The following is a 22,719-nucleotide window of genomic DNA, read 5'->3' on the forward strand; positions in this document are numbered from 1 at the left end:
TAAGACAACTTTGGATATTAGTTATTGGATTTAGGGTTATTAAGAAAAAATAGAAAACAACAGGATAATATTTATTGAATTAACATCTATAACTCTTTATTGATGACAGTCAATTATAACACTTACTATCTATAAGCTTTAAAGCATAAAACCTAATAAACTCCCACTTGAATAAAACTATAGTTAGTGGGTTATACATACATGATATCGGAATCGAAAAGGCGGGATTATGATAAATAAATACAATAAACTAGGTCATCCATATACCCATTACACATCTTCCACTTGCCCCAGATTATAAAATGTACATGTCTCGTAGACCTAGATTCTCTAGATGACCCTCGAACACTTTAGCCAAGAGAGCCTTCATATATGGATAAGTAATGTTATGCTCTGAAGCAATCTTTGTGACGATCACATCTCTTCGTTGTACAATTTCCCATATTAGGTGATACTTCCTTTCAATATGCTTTCCTCATTTGTGATTGTGAGGTTTTTTAGAGCTGGTTATTACCCCACTGTTGTCACACTATTCCTACTGCATAACAAATGTTTGGCCTAATGGAAAGCATAACATAGATTAAGCTGCCTACAGCTGAGGCATAGGGATACATCTCAGATCCTCAACTTCTTAAGGTGTCTTACGACACTGTTCCTTAGACAAGTGAACTTCATACCTGAAAGGTAATAAACCCTTCTTAGAATTCTGCATCAAATATTGAGTCAACATTTTGTCGATATAAGTTGCTTAAGATATAGCCAACATTCTGTTCTTGCAATCCCTAATGATTTGGATCCCAAGTACATACTACGCCTCTCCCAAATCTTTCATTTGAAATTGAGTTGACAGCAATTCCTTAATGTTAGTAAGGTACCCTACATCATTCCCAATGAGTAGGATATCATTCACATAAAGTACTAAGAAAGCTACTTTATCGTTGGTAGTTTTCTTTTAGATACAAGGTTCATCAACGTTTTGATCGAAACCAAAATATTTGATCATTGTATTAAATCTATTGTTCCAAGATTTGGATACATATTTCAACCTATAAACGGATCGATTCAGCTTGCAAATGTTTTGCTCCTAACCTTGGACTATGAACCTCTCGAGTTAAGACATAAAGATATACTCTTCAAGATTGTCATTCAGAAAGGCAGTCTTGACATCTATTTTCCATATCTCATAGTCATAATACGTGGCTATGGACAAGAGAATTGTTATAGACTTAAGCATAGCAATAGGGGAAAAGTTTCCTCATAGCAAATCCCTTCCTTCTTGGTATAATCCTTTGCTACAAGTCTAGCTTTGAAGGTTTGTACCTTTCCGGCTACATATCTCTTTCTTTTATAAATCCATTTACACCGTATGGGTTTGACTGCTTTAGGTGGATCTACAAACTCCATACTAAATTGGAGTACATAGACTCCATTTTAAGGTCCATGGCTTTGACCCATTGGTCCTTGTCTACGTCCTTCATTGCCTATTTTATAGGACAATGGATCCTCAACACTATCATTTGGTATGACAACCTGGGTTTTAGTAAAAACTAAAATAACGATCAGGATGGATCACAACCGTTCCACTGCATCGAGACACTCTTAACGATTAAGAAGGACGAGAGTGACTTGAACTGCTGACTTTTTCATTAACTCTTGATGAAGGACCAGCTGCATCAACAACCCTTGTTGATGCTTCAGTAGCTTCATTTGAATACTATTTTGCTACATGGTTTATGATCTCTCATGTGGTCTTCCTCTAAAAATGTAGTGTTTGTCGATACAAACACCTTATTTTCTTGAGGGTCATAGAATAGACCACCTCTCATTTCCTTAGAGTAACCAACAAATTGGCATAATCTTGAACGAGGTTCTAACTTCTTAGGATTTTTCACAAACACATGTGCAGGACAATCCCAGATTCTGAAGTAATGTAAACTCGTTTTATGCCCCTTCTATAACTCGAAAGGTGTTTCAGAAACACTATTCGAGGGAACATTGTTCAAGATGTGGACTGCAGTCTCTACTGTATAGCTTAGAACGAGTTAAGCAATTGAGCATAGCTCATCATAAAACGAACCATATCTAATAAGGTTCTATTTCTCCTCTCTGATACACCGTTCTACTGAGGTATACCAGGTGCTGAAATTTGGGATTGAATTCTATGTTCAACTTCAACCTTGTACTCTTTGAATTTTTCAAAGGCTTCAAACTTATGTTCCATTAAATATAAGTAACCATATCTCGAATAATCATCTATGATAGAAATGAAGTATTCGTACCCTCCTCGAGCCTTTACATTCATTAGACGTAAAGAATCAAATGTATGAGCTCTAAGGGCTTTTTGGCTCTATAATGTTTTCCACTAAAAGGTCTTTTAGTCAAATTTTTCTTATTTAGTTGGTCTTAACACATATAAGTTGTCTTCTAGTTTAGTTGAATAGATAGTAACATCAGTTTTCATAATGAATGCTTTATTAGAAATAAAGGAAACAGAGTACGATTTTTCAATTAAACAGGAAATAGAAACAAGGTTTCTCCTCTTTTTAGGAACAATGTATAAGTTTTCTAAAAACAGAAATCTACTCCCATCAAATAACTCAGCAGCTCCCACTACATGAGCTGAAATGGTGTCTCCCATTTCAACCTTGAGCGTCATTTCACCCTCCTCGAGCTGCTGGAAGGAACTAATTCCCTGTGAAGAAGAAAAAATGTGATTAATGGCTTCTGAATCAAGTATCCAAGCATCATGGTCATTTTCCTCTAAACAAGTTTCTAGAACTAGTAAATCATATTTACCTTCCTTCTCTTTCTTCTTCTCAGTAAGGTACTTGGGGGAAATTGCGTTTCCAGTGACCATCCACATTGCAGAGGAAGCATTTTCCCTTGTCATTCTTAGCCTTGTCCTTGCCCTTCCCAGCAACGGGAGCCTTTCCCTTCTCTCTATTATGTTTCTCGATCTTTTTAGAACTAAAGGATGAAATAAAAGACTTGGTTCCTGAGGATGAACCCTTGTGGAACTTTCTGGAATGGACAAAATTTGCCTTTCCTTCTACTAGTACCTTAAATTTCATAAGGGACTCATAAGTCTATAACTCATTAAGAAGGGTAGCCAGAGTATATTGTATTTTGTTCATAACCACATTGTTGCAGAATTGAAGAAAACTTTTCAGAAGAGATTTTGAAATAAAGGACACCTAACTCTGCTTGTTGATGACCGCTCTGTTCCTTTGGGAAACATTGAACTGGACCATTCGGTCGAGAACATGTTCTATCACTGAATGATCTTCCTTCATGCGCGCATTGTAAATGTACTTGAGGGCCTCCTGTCGGATCTGAATGGACGGTTGTCCAAACATCTCCTGGAGGGACTCTGTAATTTGACGTACAAACATCATGATCTCATGCTTCTTGGTATAAATGTCAGATAGACTTGCTAAGATATAGATCAAGGAACCTAAACTAAAGGGAACTGTAAGCGGAAGAAAGATTGACCCAAATCCCATTTTTCATTGAATATAAATTTTACAGTAAAACAAAGAAACAAGATATGCATATATATGTAAATTAAGGTTTTAGAAACCTTACCTTTGAAGACTTTTCTTCAAGATTCCCTCAAATAGCACACGAACGACTTGAAAACTTTCTAAAGAGCCAGGTTTTGGTATTCCAAATCAACGATTCTAGACCCATTCATCTCCACCACATTGAAGTGAACCATCATGTTAAGCACATGTTCACGAACAAAGGTGTTTTCCTCCATTTTGGAGTTGAAGATGTATTTTAGAGCCTTGTGCTTGAGTTGTCTAGACAGTTGTCCGAACATCCCCTCAGGGACTCCATGATCTCACGCGCTGAGACCATGGGCTCATGCTTCTTGACCAACACGTCACTAAGACTGACCAAGATATAAGCTCAGGCCTTCTCGTTCACCCGTGTCCAATGCTCGTACGCCTCCCAAACATTTCGAGCGGCATTAGAAGTTAGAATAGGAGGACACTCCTCCGTAAGAGCAAACATAAGATCCTCGATGATTAGTATTGTCGTGATCATAAGTTTCCAATTAGCGTAATTTTCGCCAGTTAACTTATCGATCTTAGAAAAGCAATTGTGGTTGTAGCCATTTTAAAACTGTTGCTGAAAAACGAACAAACTTTTATAATTCTTTTGCTAAACCACATTTTAACACCAATTAGTTTTAGCAAAATAGTTACTAAGTACCCTAAGTGATAAGACTTCTATTTTGCAATGATGCCCTAGCGAGGCAGGACAAACGTCACCGGTGGAGTGATCAGATGCCTCTTCACTGGCATGAGACACTCTCAACCATTAGGCAGAACCAACTCTTGGAACTGAACCTAACAGCCATCATTTGTTCGGTCCAGAGCTGTTAACCCTTAACAATTTCGCGTAAGCGTAACCCCTCATTTTTGGCTCCAGAGTCTCGCCCTAATGCTCCCACCATAGGAAAAAAGCAGATTAGGACAAAAGATTAATTAACCTTATCCTAAATAGGAGATCAAATAAAAAAACGTGCAAAATTTCCATCCTATAGGGGGACACTCCCAGGGTGTCTCGAGGCGATACACAGAAATGTTATTCAACCTAACGAGAGAGACCGTGGGATATGCTGTCGCACGTCCCGCTCCCACTTACTATGAACATTCTCTCCATCCACCTTGATATTGACCTACCCAAACACCATCCTTTAGGGGGACACTTTCAGGGTTCCACGAGGCCGAGGATAGATCTCACAGTGTGGACAATAAAAGGAGAAATGCGAGAGGTTTAAATAAAGCATCAAATGCCCCAAGTACCTCCCACTGAAGGGTCTACCTAGGGGTTCATTAACCTAGACAATCCGGTTATTGATTTTAGTCTAAGTCACTTTTAATCTATTCAAAAACAACTTTTGTCTTTGAAAATAAAACAAGTTCAAGTAGTCACATTAAACTTTTTAATGGATTGTCCTTAAGCTTGCATGTATGCATCAAATATATCTAATTCACCTTTTCAGGTAGGTTTCCAGATAAGGGTGTTCCGTTTCTATCACCTATAATACCCTAGCCTTGACAGAACCCGCCTTAGACAAAAGATCCCTTATAGATAGATTTGCTATATTTTAATCTTTTATTAGTCAATTTAATCCTATTAAACTAATTAAAAGATTAAACCCTAAGGTTGCTAATCATATTGGAACCGTGATCTTAGGTCTATCTCGACCAAGTTTTAAAAGATTTTTAAAACCATGATTTAAATCTAAGTTGGCATGCATGTCTTCCTTATTGATTTTAGTTCTAATTTCCTTATAACCTTTATAAAAGAAACAACTAAAGCCACATTGCCACACAATGAGGTATTTATAACTCTTATAAATTTAACCTATGTGTCATGCTTCATGCAATGTCCGGTCATTACTATACATAAATTTTACATACAAGTAACGAACCAAGCACACATGCTTTTCATAGATCCTTATACTATAACACTTATAATACAAAGATGATGCATGTCAATACTTTATGCATGCATAAATATAACTCTTATATTATATGATGCATGGGCATACTCTTACGTAATTTAAATCATGTTTCTCTAAATCATAACACTTATAATAAAGAGATGATGCATGACTAATGCATAACCTAAGTGGGATTTCTTCTATATGGCATACTATATGACATATAAATAAAACATACATCCTATGTATATTCACAAAGATTAATGGACCGGGATAAACCACCTAAAAAACGAAAGGAAAAACTCTATCTATGACATTTTCCATCGAGCAAACCGGTTCACAGGTGATCGTTTAGCGCACAAGACAAAAACATGCGGATGCTAAACAATCGTTTAGACGACAATGAAGCTGCGAAGCTCGATTATCTAGACGATCACTTGACACGCGATAAGTAAATGATTTACTCTGCGATCATGTAGTTAGTAACTAAGAGATGAAGCTTGCTGAGCTACACGATCGTCTAGTGCGCACGCGTCACCCAGCTCCCGAGTATCCGATACTCAACGATCGTTTACCCCATCGTTTACACGACCCAACCAAGTCGTCTTCATCCTTGAAGAACAGCAACCCTTGCCTCAAAGCTTCTTCACGAACGACTCATAGACTTAAATAACTTTGAAATTATAGACTCGATAGCAGTTAATATGTCCTAAAATGCAGGGGCCCTTACAATTAACAACAAATGTAAAAGAATTTAAACAATCCAAGGGCTTCATCCCAGAAATTCCATTAATCCTACATCCACAAACTATTTAACGCTTAAACAAAGAGCAGACATGCTTTTACCCACCGAAAATGTAAATGCAGTTCTTTGCATTAATGAATTTGGAATATCAGAACCTGGCTTTGATACCAATTGAAGGAACTCTTATACAAGAGTACCTTTGAGCAGAAGAGATACGTACCAGTTGAAGAACTTTTCTCCACAAAAATCTCATTCTCTCCAACGAACAGGTACTCTTGCTCTCACTGGAACGTCCAAGCAATCATTCACGAAAACTTCGATCGTCTATTCATGAATGGCCTCTACACGAACACCGCAATAATGGTGATGACACCACCATTTAGAACCCTCGGTATTCTCGGTGTGAGAATCCAAAGAGTGGGCGTTGTTGGAATTTGGTAGAGGGGAGAAGGATATGTAGATCGTATACAACGACCAAACAAGTGGGAGAAGGACAGGGTCTATCGTATAGACAATGTTTAATCATTTAGACGAAGGTATATGATCGTGATCGTGTAGGAAATAGGCAGAAATCGTCTAGATGATCGTTTAGTAATCGCTCGGGCGCTAGACGATCGTTTAGAAAGCGGCACGCGTGTATACGACCGTGCAGTATCTTCGAGCTATCGTATAGTCTCTCAGTTTGCTATGCGATGTGTAGTATACACTATACGTGAGCGAATTACGTGATCTTTTGCAAAATGAAAACGATTTTCATTTTATTGTTCAGTTATAAAAATTGAATCAAACTTCCTACTAACACACAGTTACAGAGAAAACGACGACCAATTATCCCATAATTGTCCAATTAAAATAATAAATATAATCATATTATATTCATTAACCTGTAATTTAATTTCACATACCACTATATATAAATCATATTTATATCCATTTTCCTCCAATTAATGTATCTCATACATAAAGTCAATCATATCATATATAATCAAACTCCCTCTTGTTAATTTGAACATTTCAAACTGACCCAAAAGCTGATTCTCAACTTGAATCCATTGAGCTACCAAGGGGACCTTATGAACCTATGGCTCGAAGCTTCAATGGTATGTGAATAGCTGACTAAACTCTTTAGCCTCGAGATCCACCATCCGTTAACTGCCAGACATTCGACTAAAGACCGACAGCTGAACTCTTCTTACCACAAATATATTTCTGTGTCCATCGGGTATAATGAATCAATAGTACGATAACCCTTCACAGATGGTCGTAAGTATAGTTAGGCCAATTTACCGTTTTGCCCTTGTAGTTACATCTAACTCTTTAGGTACCACTGATCCCTCTAATGAACAATACAACAGAGTCCAACTATGTGTGGACACCTCTCGAGCCATGAGAAGGTGTGTGGCGCCAAATCGTTCAAGCCCCGGGATCAGCCCTTAAGGGAGCAATCTATCTACTTACCCATGCTTCAGGGAAGGAGTGAATTCTATCTTGTATAGCTGAGTTCCCAGCTCCTAAATCAGACGAATGTCCAAAGTGGTAGGTTTGAGTCTGCGACCTGGCTACTTGCACCCATGCAAATCAAAGGACCACCCTCAAAGGTAGGAGTTCCCAACTCACTCGGGATTGAGGTCATGTTACCTATGGTCATCCTAGTGAAGTGAAGTCTCAGTCGTGAACGATGTTATATAACGAGACGTTAACACTTCGTGGTCAGGTCTTATACAAACTCTTTGTATAGGACGCCCCCACTTGCATGTCCCCACATGAATGATCAGGATCAGATCAATTGTAGCAAGTCACAACACTTGTAATTATTCTACAAAGCAGGACGCATCCGTAGCGTTACCAGGATAAAGTTTCCCCCCTATATCCATATACTACAGACAATTTTGGTTATCACTTAAGATATGATCCACTTATATGTCTCCACATACATGCTTAAGTTACATAATGACAATCAGGGATTTGAGTGTATTGGTTCGTGGTAAAGAAAATAAAACATCCAATTTTCAAAGACAATAAGTGAAGAAAATATAATATATTGTACATCATAAGCGTTCGTTCAAAACCGTGTTCACAAACTACACGGGAGTTTAGGGCATCATCCTCAATAGTTCGAACAAGAATGAACATGACCATATAGACTTCCTCCGTATTCTCAGGCTGAGAACCCAGGAATGGTGGGCTCTGGCTATTTTGGATTGAGGGAAACTTAATAGAGAGGTGAAAGAAGATTTGCAAATTGTTCAGCAACAATTCCAAAACACAGAACTCGTTTGTCTCTTTTCTCACTGTCAATCTCGATAATAAGATTATTGGGAAGAAGGAAACTCTCTCCTGTCTTTCAAAGAACCAAATACCACAAGCACTCACTAATGTTGGTGGAAAGAAAAGAAGGAGAGGGAGTTGTAACTCCCTCCCTCATTTTTATTTAAAATAAAATAAAAATGATATTGAGTATATATAAATATAAATATAATAACTAACTTATCATATTATATATATGATATAACATATATATTAAATTATATGTTGTATCACATATAACATATAACTTATAGATTTAATATTGTATCACATACAATATAACTTATAGCTTCTTTTCTCTCTAATATGGTATTTAATATTAATCACATTTATATTAAATTTAACAACTATGAATCCAATTCATAGAAAAATATTTGAATCTTATTTAAATATTTATTTCATCTCATTAAGTTATCAAATACATTATAATAATAATTATATCATATATAATTAAAATAACTTAATTATATCATATATAATTAAATCTCTCTACTAATTTGAACAATTCAAATTAATCAAAAAATTGATTCTCAATTAATCCTATTGAGCTACCAAGGGGACCTCGTGGACCTGTAGCTTGAAGCTCCAATGGTACATGAATAATTAATTAAACTCTTTAATTAAATTATTCACCATCTGTTAACTGTCGTGCACTTCACTAAAGATTGACAGCTGCACTCTTTGCATTACATATATATTTCTATGTCCATTGGATATAACCAATCAATAGTACGATGATCCTTCACAAATTGCTCGTAAGTACAGCTAGGCCAAAATTTCCGTTTTGCCCCTATAGTTACATCTAACTCCTTAAGTACCACTGATCTCTCTAATGAATATTATATCATAGTCCAACTATGACTAAACCCCTTTTGGGCCAAGAGAGGGTGTGGCGTCACATTGTTCAAGACTCTGAATCAGTCCTTAGGGAGAAATTTATCTACTTACCCCGACCTCGAGGAAGGAGTGAATTCCTTCTTATGTAGCTGTGTTCCCAACTCACCAATCAAACGAATCCCCAAAATGGTATGCTTGTTGAGTCGACGATCTAGCCACTCCCACCCATACAAATCAAAGGACTACTTTCATAGGCAGGTGTTCACAACTCATTCAGGATTTAGGTCATGTTACCTATGGTCATCTTGGTGAAATGTAAGTCTCTATTATGAACGACATTATATAATGAGATAAAATATTTCGTAGTTCGGTCTAACACAAACTCCTTTATATAGAATATCCCCACTCACATGTCTACACGTGAATGATCGGGATCAGGTCATTTGTAGTACTTTACAACAATTGTAACACCTATAAAGCGGGCCATACTCGTAGTGTCACTAGGATAAGGTACCCAGCCTTATCCATCTACTACAGACGATTTAGGTTATCACTTAAACATGATCCACCCGTATGTCTCTACATACATGTTTAAGTTACAAGAATAACCTTGGATGTTAGTTTATTGGTTTGTGGTTAATGAAACTAAAATATCATATATTTTATTAAATAGACAAGGAGTTTGAATAAAATATCATATATTTTATTAAATAAATAATGAGGTTGTTCAATAAGATTTACAAACTATAAGACCCTACAAGATTTATGGCATTAACCCTAACAATCTCCCTCTTGGCCTAAAGCTAGTGGACTGTACAATATAGTCAAAATACAAGTACATAAATAATAAACTAGGGCGTATGCGTCCAGTACAAATCTCTCACTTGTGCTAGTCTAGACGTGGCCTGTCCTATTGACCCATACACTGCAGGTGACGCTTAAACTCCTTAGTTGTGATGGCCTTTGTAAATGGATCAACAATGTTGTGCTTCAAAGCTATCTGTGTGATAATCACGTCTCTTCGATGCACAATCTCTTGGATGAGATGATACTTTCGCTCTATATGCTTCCCGCTCTTATGACTTCTAGGCTCTCGATAATTAGCCACAACATCACTATTATCACAATAAAGTATGATGGGTTTTGACATGTCTGGAACAACTTCCAGATTAGTCAAGAATTTCCTGAGCCAAACAACTTTCTTAGCAACTTCACAAGCCGCTAAATACTCAGCCTCCATAGTGGAGTCAGCGATGCACCCTTGCTTGGTGCTTCTCCATACTACTACCCTTCTGTTAAAAGTGAACATTGATTTTGATGTGGATTTCTTAGAATTCTTATCAGTCTGAAAATTAGAGTCCGTGTATCCCATAAGTATCAAATCCTTAGAATCATACATGAGCATGTAGTCACCCATTCTCCATAGATACTTGAGGATGTGTTTGACAATGGTCCAGCGATCTAATCCTGGATTAGATTGATATCTACAGACTATCCCTACTGCATAGCAGATATCAGGTATAGTACATAACATTGCATACATCAAACTTCTCACAGCAGATGCATAGGGGATCCGTCTCATCTCCTCAACCTCTTGAGGTGTCTTAGGACATTATTCCTTAGACAATGTAACTCCGTGCCTGAAAGGCAACAAGTCCCTCTTGGTGTTCTACATCGAATATTTGACAAGCATCTTGTCAATATAGGATTCTTGAGACAGAGTTAGCATTTTGTTCTTTCGATCTCTAAAGATCTAAATATCTAGAACAAACTGAGCCTTTCCTAAATCTTTCATTTGGAATTGGGTCGCTAGCGAATTCTTAACTGCAGTTAGTAAACCTACATCATTTCCAATGAGTAGGATATCATCTACATATAACACTAGAAAACTATTGAATTGTCGATGATCTTCTTGTATACACAAGGCTCATCAACGTTTTGATCAAAGTCATAAGATTTCATCATAGTATCAAACCTTATATTCCAAGATCGAGAAGCTTGCTTCAGTCCATAAATGGATCGATTAAGCTTACAAACCTTTTGCTCTTGACCTTGGATTATGAATACCTCGAGCTGCACCATGTAAACGGTCTCCTCAAGAATGCCATTCAGAAAAGTAGTCTTGACATGCATTTTCCAAATCTCATAGTCATAATATGAGACAATGGACAGGAGGATTCGGATATACTTAAACATGGCAACATGTGAGAAAGTCTCTCATAGTCAACTCCCTCAACCTGGGTATAACTCTTTGCCACTAGTCTAGTCTTGAAGGTTTGCACTAAAGGAACTCTAATAAAGAGAACCTTGAGCGGAAGCGAATCGACCAAATTCCGTAATTTATTGAATACAAAGTTTTATGGTAAACAAACAATAAGATATGCATTTAAATCTAAATTACAACATGCTTTCATAAGGGTTTCAAGAAACGTCACCATTGAAGACCTTTTCTTCACGTTTTTTTCTCAAACAAAATCATGAACACCTTACCTTCTTCAAGATAAATCTCAAACAGAATCGGAAACTACCACAAACATTACCTTGGTATTCTCAGGGTGAGAACCTAGGAGTGGTGGGCTCTGACTATTTTGGTTAAAAGGGAAAACTTAATGTGTAGAGGAAGAAGATTGAGAATTATGTATCCTCAAGACAAAATACACATAACACTTCTGTTAAAAAGAAATTGCAGTTGTCCAACACTGATTTCTAAAAGAAGAAGAAGACAAACTTTTCTTTTATTCTCTTTGCCATAAAGAATAACCACCCCCACTAATGTGGGTGGAGAGAAAAAAATAGGGAAGGGGTTGTAACATCCTTCCTTATGATCAAAATAATAATAATAATATAAATATAAATATGATAACTAAATTATCATATATATATATATATATATATATATATATATATATATATATATATATATATATATATATATATATATATATATATATAATAAATTATATGTTATATAAAATATAACATATAACCTATAGTTTTAATATTGTATCACATACAATATAAACTATAGTTTCTTTTCTCTTTTATTTAGCATTTAATATAAATCATATTTATATTAAATTTAACAACTTTGAATCCAATTCATAGAAACTATATTTGAATCTTATTCAACTATTTATTTCCTCCCATTAAGCTATAATGTATCAATTACATTATGACAATTATATCACATATAATTGAACAACTTAATTATTTCATATATAATTAAATCCCTCTATCAATTTGAACAATTCAAATTAATCCAAAAACTGATTCTCAACTAAATCCTATTGAGCTACCAAGGGGACCTCATGGACCTGTAGTTTGAAGCTCAAACAGTACATGAATAATTAATTAAACTCTTTAATTACATTATTCACCATTCATTAACTATCGGGCACTCCACTAAAGACTGACAACTGCACTCTTCGCACTATAGATATATTTCTGTGTCCATTGGATATAACCAGCCAACAGTACGATGACCCTTCACAAATTGCTCGTAAGTATAGCTAGGCAAAAAATTATCGTTTTGCCCTTGTAGTTACATCTAACTCCTTAAGTACCACTAATCCCTCTAATGAACAAAGATTGTAGTCATAATATGACTAAACCCCTCTCGAGCCAGGAGAGGGCGTGGCGCCACATTGTTCAAGACCAAGAATCAGCCCTTAAGGGAGTAATTTATCTACTTACCCCTGCTTCGGGGAAGGAGTGAATTCCATCTTGTGTAGTTGTGCTCTCAGCTCTCGAATCAGACGAATCCTCAAAATGGTAGGTTTGTTGAGTCGACGATTTGGCCACTCTCACCCATACAAATCAAAGGATCGCCCTCATAGGCAGGAGTTCATAACTCACTCAGGATTCAGGTCATGTTACCTATAGTCATCCTTGTGAAATGTAAGTCTCTATTATGAATGACGTTATATAATGAGACTAAACATCTCGTGATCCGGTCTTATAAAAATTCCTTTGTATAAAATATCCTCGCTCACATGTCTAATATATGAATGATCAGGATCAGACCTTTTTTAGCATTTTACAACAATTGTAACACCTACAAAGTAAGCCATACTCGTAGTGTCACCAGGATAAGGTACCTAGCCTTATCCATCTGCTACAGACCATTTAGGTTATCACTTAAACATGATCGACCCGTATGTCTCCACATACATGTTTAAGTTACAAAGATAACCTTGGATGTTAGTTTATTGATTTGTGGTTAATGCAACTAAAATATCATATATTTTATAGACAATGGATAAAATAGCAAATATTTTATTAAATACATAAAGAGTTTGTTCAACAATTTTTATAAACTATAGTACCCTACGAGATTTAGGGCATCAACCCCAACATGCACTTTCCCATCAGCACCCCGTTTTCTCTTTTAGATCCATTTACAACCTATAGGTTTTACTCCATCAGGTTTATCTACAAGATCCCATACGAAATTGAAGTACATAGACTCCATTTCGAAATCCATCGCTTTGATCCGTTCTTCTTTGTCAATATCCTCCATTGCCTTCTAGTAAGACAATGGATCCTCAACTTCTCCATCAGCTACCATAGCCAGAATTTCTGTGAAACCCATATAGCGAATAGGTGGGTTCGCAATCATCCCACTATGTCGAGGTTCCCTCAATACTTGAGGTGGATTTGACCTACTAGATGATCTTGTTGGGAATGATGTCCTAAATCTCCTGGTAGTCTCGTAGTTTGTAAACTCTGTGAACATATTGTTATTAATAAAATAAGTGTTATTTTATAAGAATTTGCTCAATCAAATAAACTAATATCCAAGGTTATTTTATGTAACCTAAGAATGTATGTGGAGACATACAAGTGGATCATACCTTAAGTAATAACCTAAATGGTAGTATATGGATAAAGGAGGGATACCTTATCTTGGTGACACTACGGATACGGCCCACGTTGTAGATATTCAAGTATTGTAAACTGCTATAAATAGTTTGATCCTGATCATTCATGTGGAGACATGCGAGCGGGGGTATTCTATACAAAGAGTTTGTATAAGACCAGATCACGAAATGATTAGTCTCTTTATATAACGCCACTGATAATTGAGACTTACATTTCATTAGGATGATCATAGGTGACATGACCTTAATCCTGATTGAGTTGGCAACTCCGATGGTCCTTTGAGTTGTATGGGTGAGAGTTGCCAGATTTCCAATTCAACAAGCCTATCATTTTGGAGATTCGTCTGATTGGAGAGCTGGGAACTCAGCTACACAAGACAGAATTCATTCCTTCTCCGAAGCAGGGGTAAGTAGATAAATTTCTCCCTTAAGGGCTGATTTCGGCTCTTGAACATAGTGGCTACAACCTTTCTTGGGAAGAGAGGACTTAGTCATAGTGAGACTATGACTTATTGTTCATTAGAGGAATCAGTGGTACTTAAGAAGTTAGATGTAACTCTAGGGGCAAAAGGGTAAATTGGCCCAGCAGTACTAACGAGCGATTCGTGAAGGATCATCGCATTGTTGATTGGTTATATGGACACATAAATATATCTGTAGTGCGAAGAGTGTAACTATCGGTCTTTAGTGGAGTGACCAACAGTTAATGGATGGTGGATATCGTGATTAAAGAGTTTAGTCAGTCATTCACGTACCATTGGAGCTTCAAGCTACAGGTCCATAAGGTCCCCTTGGTAGCTCAATGGGTTCAAGTTGAGAACTAGATTTTGGGTTAGTTTGAAGTATTCAAATTAACAAGAGAAAATTTTATTATATATGATATAATTAAATTGATTCAATTATACGTGATATAATTGATATAATGTATTTGATACATTATTTGATTGGAGGAATTAATATAAATATGATTTATATTAAATACCATAAAATACAAAAAAAAAACTATGGTTTATATGTTGCATATGATGCAATATTAAAATTATAAGCTATAAATATAATATGATAAGTTAGTTATTATGTTTATTTATAATATATTGATTATGTGATAATTATGTATTCTTTTTCTCAATAATCGACTTGAGTGAAAGATTATTGGTAGTTCATGGTAACTGTGAGATAAAAATGAAAATAGTTTTACAAATCATTGGTAGAGATCATTCATTCAAGTCATTCTCACAAAATCACTATCAAGTAAAATAGTTTTACAAAATGATAGCCTCAAAAGCTAAACGATCAAGTATCGAGTTTACTATACGATAGTTACTCATTGCTGCATGATCGAGTAGCAAGTCTATACGATAGGATTCTTCTTACTACACGATCGAGTATCAAGTCTATACGATAGACTTCCTTCTTCTTTTGCATACTCGATCGTTTACCTCCTCCATTTCTCTATCCAAAGTCATACAGAGCCCACAACTCTTGGATTCTCACACCAGGAATACCAAGGTAGCCTCGTGGTGGTGTGCAGTTCTGTTCGAGGGTCAAGGATCGAGTTATACTTGATTGTAATCGAGGTTCATCCAGTTGCTTGTTGAGATCGAGTTTTTTCGTTGTGTTCGAGTTCTTCTTTGGACGCGTTGGAGATTGATCGAGAGAATTAAATAACACTTATTTTATTCATTAAACAATGTGTATCTTTACAAAACAACGAGATTCTGGGAGAATTAGGACACCAATCCCAACACAAAGAAGTAACCACCTCTTGTTCCTTTGGGGTAGCCTATAAATAGGCACAATTTTGAACGTGGTTCCAACTTCTTACGATTAGCCTCAAGCACATGTGCTGGGCAACCCCAGATTTTGAAATAACGTAATCTAGCTTTACCACCATTCCATAACTCTAAAGGTATTCTGGCAACACTTTTGGATGGAATGTAGTTCAGGATGTACGCTACAGTCTCTACTGCATAACCCCAAAATGAGTCAAGTAAGGAAGCATAACTCATCATAGACCGAACCATGTCCAACAGGATTCGATTTCTCCTTTCTAATACACCATTTTGCTGAGGTGTACTAGGTGTTGAGAGTTAGGATACTATTCCATGTTCTATCAAATAATTCTAGAAAGTCAAATCCATAAACTCTCCACCTCGATCAGATTGAAATGTTTTAATTGTTCTGTTTAATGCATTTTCAGCTTCAGCCTTGAATTTTTTAAACTTTTAAAATGATTCAGAGTTATGTTGCATTAAATAAATGTACTCTTATCTTGAATAATCATTAGTAAAAGTGATGAAATACTTATAACCTCATCTAGCTTTTACATTGATCGGACCACAGAGGTTTGAATATACTAGCTCTAAAGGTTCTTTGGCCCTGTGACAATTTCCAGTAAAAAGTCTCTTAGTTATCTTTCCTTCAAGGCATGACTCACACACAAGTAAAGAATTTTCTTCTAACTCGCTTAGAAGTCCATTCTTCACCAAACTCTCAATTCTTTAAAATTGATGTGTCCTAGTCTTAGGTGCCAAAGTTGAGCATTTTCTTTAGGAGAAATTTTAAGTCTTTTAAGTTGAGTTATTGCAATCTTAAACATCTCTATGTTATGGAGGGCATTTGTTGCTAATGGTCTTAGCACATAAAGATTACTTTCCAGTTTTGCAAAACAAATATCAACACCATTCTTAGAAATAAACACTTTATTACAAAGGTTGATATTATAAGAATGTTCACGAAAACACTTTACAGAAACTAAGTTCCTTTTTAAATTAGGAACTACATATACATCTTTTAATACAATAAATTGGTTCTGTAAAGTCAACCGAAGACCTCCTACTGCCACAGTCGAGACGACATGCCTAGTTCTAACCCACATCGTCATCTCATCAGCATCTAGTTGCTGCAAGGAACTAATTCCCTGAAATGAAGAGAAAACATGGTTAATGGCCCTAGAGTCAATAATCTAGGCAGAATTATCATTCTCCACTAAACAAGTTTTCAATACAAGTAAATCATATTTATCTTGTTTGGTCTTCTTCTTTTCTGCCAATTATTTGGGGAAGTTCCTCTTCCAATGACCATTTTGGTTACAATGGAAAAATATTCCCTTCGCAGCCTTGATGGGTTTTCTACCTTTATGAGTAGCAACTACAGGGTCAGCTTTCCCCTTTCCACTCTTCTTCTTCTTCCACTTTTTGGTGAAGGAGAAAGAAAGTACAAACTTAGTTCCAGAGGTCGAACTTTTATGGAACTTTTTAGTAGATGAAGCAACATTGCTTCACCTTTTTACTCTTTGCTTTTCATTAAGGATTGAAAGATCTGTAGCTCATTGAGCAGAGTGGTCAGGTTGTAGTCAATCTTGTTCAGAACAACATTGCTACAAAAATGAAGGAAACTAACAGGTAAAGATTCCAATATGAAGCTAACCTGACTGGCTTCATCGATGCTTGACCCATTCATCTCTGCCATGTTGAAGTGGACCATCATATTGAGAACATGTTCTCGAATTGATGCCTCTTCTTCCATACAGACATTAAAGATGTGTTTTAGAGCGTCATGCCTGAGTTGTGCAGACGATTGTTCGAACATTCCCCTCAGGGACTCTATGATCTCACGAGCTGTAAGCATGGGCCCATGCTTTTTGGCCAGGACTTCATTAAGGCTTGCCAAGATATACGCTCGGGCCTTTTTGTTTTTCCGTGTCCAATGCTCATTCCGAACATTTTGAGGAGCATTGGCAGTTGGAATGGGAGGACGATCCTCCACCAGGACAAAACGAAGATCATCAATGATCAATATTGTGTTGATTGTGTTTCTCCAACTATCGTATTTCTCTCCCATTAACTTATCTGCACCGAGTAAACTTAAAGTAGTGGTAGCCATCTTTAAAGAACTTTCTGAAAAAGAACAAACCTTTTACATTTAGTCTACTTGCATTAAACTACTTAAGACAACCAATCATATTTTTATAAAAATTGTCTAATGTACCCTAAGTTACATTTATTTTGCAATGATGTTTCAATGAGACAGGACAAAAGTCACCGTAGGGTGATCAAGTGCCCTTTCACTAAAATGAAACCTTCTCAACCATTAGACAGAAATAACACCTTGTCACTATAACTAATAGTCACCAGTGTTCGGTCCAGAATTTGTTAGCATCCTTAACAATTTTGTGTAAATGTAACTTTTCATTTTAGGTTCTAGAGTTCCTCTCCAATGAGCCAACCGTAGGAAAAATCTAATTGGGACATGAAACTAAAGCAACTCTATCCATTTCTGGAGATTGAATAAAGCGTCATAAAATACTGTCATCCTTTAGGGGGGCACCCACAATGCCACGAGGCGATGCATGAAACTTTATTTAACCTAATGAGAGATACCAAGGGATGTGTTGTCACATTTCCCGCTCCTACTTACTATAAACACTTTCTCCATTCACTTTGTTATTGACCTACCCAAATGCCACCCGTAGGGGGTCAGGCATGGTGCCTCGAGGCCAAGTGTAGATCTCAAGGTGTGAATTTATAGGGAGAAACGTGTAGAGGCTAAAGTGAAGTATCATATACCCCATTTTCCTCGCACTAAGTGTTTTACCTAGGGCTAAATAACTTAGGAACAATCCGGCTACTGATTTTATCTAAGTGTTTATTTAATTTGCTAAAAAACAACTTTTGTCTTTGATGATTAAACAATTTTGATTGAAGTCTCATTAAACTCTTGACTTTGATCAAACTTGCATGCATGTAACAAATCTATCTAATTCACCTTTCCAGGTAGGTTCCCAGGTAGGAGTGTGACGTTTCCATCAAATTAAATACCCCAGCCTAGCCAGAACCCTCCTGAGTTAAAAGGTCATTTATGAAGGAAATCGGAAACGAGATTTCCATGAGTAGCAGAACAAGACTATTCCAAATTACAATCATGAATCAACAAATCATTTACAGTCGACTTCAAACAAACGGTTATTCGATTCATACAGAAATTACAGCATGAATAATACATATGAACAAAGAGTAAAACTCTACGCACCTAGGCAGATGCGTCTCCACGCTTTGTTGTGCGACTGTTCGAACAACAGCGACCATGAACCCTTGATCTACTCGACCGCAACACACCGCACGAACACTTCACGCTCGTTCTCAACGATCTCCTTGATCACGAACTTCTCCGCAACACGAACGAACTCCACAGCATTACGAACGGCCTCTAGCAAACATCGACGATGTCGAGTTAAGTCTGACACCATCAACAAGGCGATCTTGGTATTCTCGGTGTAAGAATCTAGAGGGTGGGCTCTGTTCGGAATTGGTATGAGGCAGACGAAGGAGGAAACAACGATCGCGTACACGACTAGGCAAGTGGAAGAAGCCTAAGACCTATTGTATAGGTCGATGCCCAATCGTTTAGATAAAGCTATGCGATCGTTTAGCAAAAGCTATGTAATCGTTTAGCTCGGTCTGTCGCATACAGACTCTACATGATCATTTACCTTGGGCCAATGATTGTCTAGCAAAGCTATGCGATCATTTAGTAAACACTGCACGATCGTTTAGTTCGCACCTGCACGATCATTTGGCTAACCCAGCCGTCGTTTAGTAAATTTGTATTTACTTGACAACTTCTGTCAGTTTCTTTTCACCGAAGAGAAAACTCAAAATCTGTTGAAACTTTTGTAAAACTTCTTTTTCAAAATAGGAAACCGATTTCCTTTTAAACTCACGGTTACCGTGATCAATAACCACCCACTACATTTGGTTATTTAAAAGAGAAAAAATATTAATTATCTAATAATTAATATTATTATGAATATAAATGATAACCAACTTATCATACTATATTTATAACCTATAGTTTTAATATTTCATCTCATGAAATATATAAACCATAGTTCTTTTTCAATTCCATAGTACTTAATGTAAATCTCATTTATATTAATCCTCCATTAGATGTATCTCATACATCATACTAATTATATCATATATAATCAAAATACCTCTTGTCAATCTGAACATTTCAAATCAACACCAAGAACTTGATCCTTCAACATGAATCCAAGCTACCAAGGGGACCTCATGAACCTGTAGATCTGAAGTTCCAACGGTACATGAATAGCTGACTAAACTCTTTAGTCACGGGATCCACCATTCGTTAACTGCCAAGCACTCCACTAAAGACCGACACCTGAACTCTCCTCACTACAGATATATTATGTGTCCATCTTAACCAATCAACAGTGCGACAACCCTTCACAGATCGCTTGTAAGTACAGTTGGGCCAATAACTGTTATGCCCCTGTAGTTACATTTGTCTCCTTAAGTACCACTAATCCCTATAATGAACATAAGTCATAGTCCCACTATGACTGAGTCTTCTCTTCCAAAGAGAAGTTGTGGCCACTATGTTCAAGCCCCAAAATCAGCCCTTAAGGGAGTAATCTCTCTACTTATCTCTACTTCGGGAAAGAATTGAATTCCATCTTATGGATTGAGTTCCCAGCTCCCAGATCAGACAAGTCCCCAAAAAGGTAGGCATGTTGAGTTGGCAATCTGGCCACTCTCACCCATACTAATCAAAGGGCCTCCCTCAAAGACAGGAATTCACAAAACACTCAGGAATGAGGTCGTGTCACCTATGGTCGTTTAGGTGAGATGAAAGTCTCTGGTATCAACGACGTTATATACAGAGTCTAGTCATCTCGTGGTCCCGATCTTTTACAAACTCTTTGTATAGGACACCCCCGCTCCACGTCTCCACACGAATAGTCAAGATCTAACATATGTGTAGTTTACAACACTTGAAAAACTCTACAAAGTGAGCCGTATCCGTAGTGTCAGCAAGATCAGATATCCCACCTTAATCCTTATATTATAGACCGATTTAGGTTATTACTTATGGCATGATCCACTTGTATATCACATATACATGCTTAAGTTCACATAAGATAACCAAGGAGCTTTGTTTATTGGATATGAGTAAATGCCAGAATTAAATAATACTTATTTTATTTATTGAACAATGTGTATCTTTACAAAACAACGAGACTCTAGGAGAATTAGGACACCAATCCTAACACCTTATATATACATTTGTCTTCTATTAAAAATCAATTTAATTCTATTAAACTGATTAAAAGATTTAACTTAGATATCTAATCTCATTAGAAATGTGATCTTAGGTCTATCTCAATCATGCTTTAAAACAATTTTAAAAAATGATTATAGCCTAAGGTTGGCATGTAACACTTAATTATTGATTTTAATTCTTATTTCATTTAGTTATAACAATTATAAATAAATGAAACAATTAAAATATTCATTGCATGCTTGACATATTTTAGTTAATCATAACAATTATAAATTAACTTAAGGTAATGTCATGCTTCGTGCAATCTTCATTCATTACTAATTTCTATAACAATTATAAAACTAGGTAATGAGTCTTGCTATAGCATATTTTCCATACATTCATTCAACCATATATTATAACCATTATAATATAAATGATGCATGGATATGCTATAATGCATGCATACATATACTATATGATGCATGAGCATACTATGTAATTTAAATCATGCATATTCATATATTATAGCACTTATAATATAAAATGATGCATGAATATAAATGCATAACCTATGGTGGGTTTTAAAACTATATGACATACAATATGACATATAATATAAAACATACATCGTATATATTTACACTAATAGTTAATGGACCGGGATAGGACACCTAAAAAGAAATTTAAAAAGCTATCTATTACATAAGCAAGAGTCCTCTGGTCCAAAACAGGTGAACTAGGCCTTGAACCGCTTGACTCGAATCGCCCTTCAACGAACTCTATACAGTGATCGTGTAGCAAACTAGATGTGCAATCTTGTAGCAAAGTCTACTCGATCTTGTAGCATTAGCTACATGATCGTTTAGCAAATGTTACACGATTGTGTAGCAAGCTACACGATCTTGTAGAACTGCTTCGTCTTCTTCATCGAAACAGTGCTCTTCAGCACTTCTTTGAAGCTCCCCAGGAACAGCACGAGCGACTCAAACTTATGAATTACATATTCTATAGCAAATATATGCCCAAAAACATAGGGACCTTTACAAACAAATGTGTAAACAGAGAAAACCTTAAAATAGAGTATCCTATCTTGAAACATCCATCAACAAAACCACATTCACAACCATTCATCACATGAAATAGAAGGCAAAATTTATAAAACTCACCATGACTGTAAAATCGATTCAACAGAAAAAATGGAATTTGGGATCAGATAACCAACAACCTTTCTTTGATACCAATTGAAGGAACCCAAATTGAAGGGAACCGTAAGCGAAAGCAAGATCGACCCAAATCCCATTTTTCATTGAATATAAATTTTACAGTAAAACAAAGAAAGAAGATATGCATTTATATGTAAATTACAGTATGCTAACAAAAAGTTTTAGAAACCTTACCTTTGAAGTCTTTTCTTCAAGATTCCC

The sequence above is a fragment of the Benincasa hispida genome, chromosome 12 (genome assembly GCF_027475165.1).
Source record: "Benincasa hispida cultivar pf3 chromosome 12, pf3_genome.v1.1, whole genome shotgun sequence".
In the NCBI taxonomy this organism is placed as follows: domain Eukaryota; kingdom Viridiplantae; phylum Streptophyta; class Magnoliopsida; order Cucurbitales; family Cucurbitaceae; genus Benincasa; species Benincasa hispida.